The sequence below is a fragment of the Hipposideros armiger genome, unplaced genomic scaffold (assembly GCF_001890085.2).
Source record: "Hipposideros armiger isolate ML-2016 unplaced genomic scaffold, ASM189008v1 scaffold_4, whole genome shotgun sequence".
Lineage (NCBI taxonomy): Eukaryota > Metazoa > Chordata > Mammalia > Chiroptera > Hipposideridae > Hipposideros > Hipposideros armiger.
In genome coordinates this window covers 3,147,889-3,150,903 of record NW_017731354.1, presented here as the reverse complement: position 1 = coordinate 3,150,903, position 3,015 = coordinate 3,147,889, and the positions used below count along the sequence as shown (strand labels likewise).

The following is a 3,015-nucleotide window of genomic DNA, read 5'->3' as shown; positions in this document are numbered from 1 at the left end:
GCCCTCTGGCTCCTGGGCTTTGTAGTTACGCAGTCCGTTTCTGGAGCAGGTGTGGAGGGCTAGGCGAACTACATGTCCCATAGTGCCCCGCGCTCGCCTGATCGGAGGCGGGGCAGAGGCGGGAGCCGGAGTCGGGCGCTGCTCGGGGCTGGGCGGGCTCTTTGTCCTTGCAGAGGCGGGAGAGGTGGTCTGGGCTGCGCTCGGCGGTGCCCGGGCAGTGGCCCGGCGGGGCCTGTCCTCTCAGCCTTTTGCGAATGTTGAGCTATTTGCAGCTTTTTCCTGGAAGCGCCCTCCGCCCTCCGCCCCCACACCTGCTAAGGCGCGGGCTGAAAGATGGTGCAGTCCTCCACCCGAGTTTCATCATCCAGGACCCGACAGCGGCAGCGGCTGCTCAGCATGGGCTGGTAGGAAGTGGGGATTAGGAGTTTGGGACTTGACTGCCAGCCTTACCCCTTCTGAACATGGGTTTCCTTGTTGGCAAAACGGAGATCTGCCCACAGCCTCCAAGGGTTGAGAGAATTGAAGGACCAGCATCTGGCACATAGCAGGTGGTCATGCTATTCCTGACCACTCTATCCGAAGCCCTCCTCCACCTCCATCACCTCTTTTTATTTCCTTCCAAGCATCTGAAATGATCTTGTTTAGATACTTTGTACCTACCTCCCCCATAGCCACGTAAGCTCCAGAATGTCAGGGGCAACATTGATCTTGTTCATTGCATTCACCGCGCTTCTAAAGGTTCCTGGCACCTAGTAGGCGCTCAGTAAATGTTTGTTGAAGAATGAATGCTCAGCACTCATTCTTCTGGCGCAGTTATCTGGGGCAACGGTGTCTGCCGGCAAAGGCTTCCTGGCTTAGCCAGAGCTAGAGCAGAGAAAGGCAAGGAATGGAAGACGCCGGGTCTGAGACACCAGCATCCACAGAGGCTGTGGGACAAGTCACTTGCCTCTCTGTGCCTCAGATTCTCTGTCCGCAAGATAAATTGTATTAAATGATCTCTAAGGTTCCTTCAGGTCCTGGAAATTCTGTGTGTGGGTGTTTTCAGGCAGAAAAAATAGCCCAGAGCTTCCTCACCTCAATAAATGCACACACTCACATTAGATCTGTGATAGTAGGGGGCAGGAGGCACTTAAAAACACAGCAGCGTAGGGGAGAAGGTACTAGAAAATCTGGATGTGAATATAGGTGCGTGTAGCCACTTTCCACTTGACTGACTTTGAACATGGTACTTAGCCTCTGCAAGCCTAGTTTCCCCATCTGTAAGCTGGGGTAACACCCCTATGTCCTGGGGCTGTGGAGAAAGTTCAGTGAGGTAACTGTAAAAGGCAGGAGTTTGGAACCTAGCGGGTCGCTCTTGTTCATCCTTTTCAAGAGTGTGCCATATACTTTGACGAAATGAATTGATTACCAGTAAAGGAAAAAGGGGTTGGGGAGACCAGCAGAAACCAAAGATTTCCCTGAGTGTTCCTATGTTACTTAGCAAACTGGCTTGGCCCACAGAGAGCCCTGGAAAGTTATTTGGGCTTCTCATCACTGGTTCCACCTCTAGCACCTGTGTCTACACCATCTCCTCCCCAGCCTCTGTCCCAATGGCCAGGTATTCAATCTCAGTAAAAGATTCTTCCCCAGGGAGCTTAGCTCCTCTAAGGACTTTACTGCCTTCAATGTCATGTTCTCACCACTCTGCCCAGGTGGGGGACACATACCCACACACTGCCCCCCACCTCTAAGACACTTAACCTTGACCTACATATGATGTAAGCACAGTCCCCTCACTAGTCCCAAGGGTCAGTGTACTTCCTGCTGTGTCTACCCCTGATCAGAAGGGGCAAGGGGGCTGGGAGGGAGGTGAGCACACATTCATTTACGCAATCGGGAAAAACAATGCCCAGCACACAGCCCATCTACACAGGCTCCTGTGACATCGCTGCAGAAAACAGGTTAGTGTCCCAATAATGTCCTCTGCCAACCTGTCATGGTTGCACGAGAAGAAAACTCCCTTGCTCTCTTGTGAACCACGTTTTACAATTTGCAAAGCACTTGCTCACCTATCACTGCATTGGAACCTGATGGTCATCCATGAAGTAGAAAGGGCAGGCATGGTCCCCATTTTACAGATGAGGCTCAGAGAGGTTAAGTGACTTGCTTAGGTGGCACAGAGCAGGAACCGGGCTCCCTAACTCAGGGACCAGGCTTGTGGAGCTCTCTGGGTTTGGGAAGTTTGAGCTGCCCATTGCAAGGCACAGCCCTTAAAAGGCCTTTGGATGGTAGCTGTGGTGATTGATGGTGGTAATAGTGTAAACTTGGCCCCTTTTCGGCCCTCTAGAACAGGTAGGGGTGGGGCAGGAGCAGGCTCCTAAATATTAAAGAAACTACATAATTGAAATGCTCACGAATGCTCTCCCTGTGAACTGAAGGAGAGCTTCAAGTACAGAGCAATCTCTCGAAGCGTACAGTTCGGAGAGTCTTGTGTTCTCAAGACACGGTACCATCCTTTATTCCTTAACACATTTTTGCTGAGCATCTACCATGTGCGACGTGCTGAGCTAGGTTCTGGGACTCTAGTGAGTCACACAGATGGTCCCTGCCCTCACAGAATGTACAGTTTCTTAGATATCAATGGGATAATCACACACACACAAGCATGTGATCACAAAGTGTGATAACTGCTGGGGAGAAAAGGACAAGGTTTTATGGCAGCTTACAGCCCAAAGGTCTGAGCAAAGGTTTCCCAGAGGCAGTGGTGTACGAGCTGCTCCGAGGCCTGGCGGTGACGTGGGATAGCAGCACGGTCTGGGGAGACATGCCCTCACCCGTCACGGAGAATTTGCCTTCAGCCTACGGGGTGCAGTCAGCAGGTGGCCTCTGCCTGTCAGTGCCATCAGAGTCTGTGTCATCTGCCTTGCCTAAGCACCTTGCCTAAGGTTGTCATCACGCCCTAACTGGAGAAGTCTATGCTCAGTGACAACAAGACCCAGGACATGCTGGGGCGATGCTCGCTCCAGGGCTGGCCCA

The 3,015-nt window shown here is 52.3% G+C and overlaps 1 long non-coding RNA gene across 1 annotated transcript in view; it reads left to right on the top strand.

Annotated features, from left to right (window-relative positions):
* Window positions 1-72: 72 nt before the first annotated feature.
* The window catches only part of LOC109383077 (uncharacterized), a 32,576-nt gene continuing 29,633 nt past the window's right edge, over window positions 73-3,015 (top strand). Inside the window, exon 1 of the long non-coding RNA XR_002124065.1 lies at window positions 73-404. This is a non-coding gene — a long non-coding RNA (uncharacterized LOC109383077). The remainder of the gene's footprint in view (window positions 405-3,015) is intronic.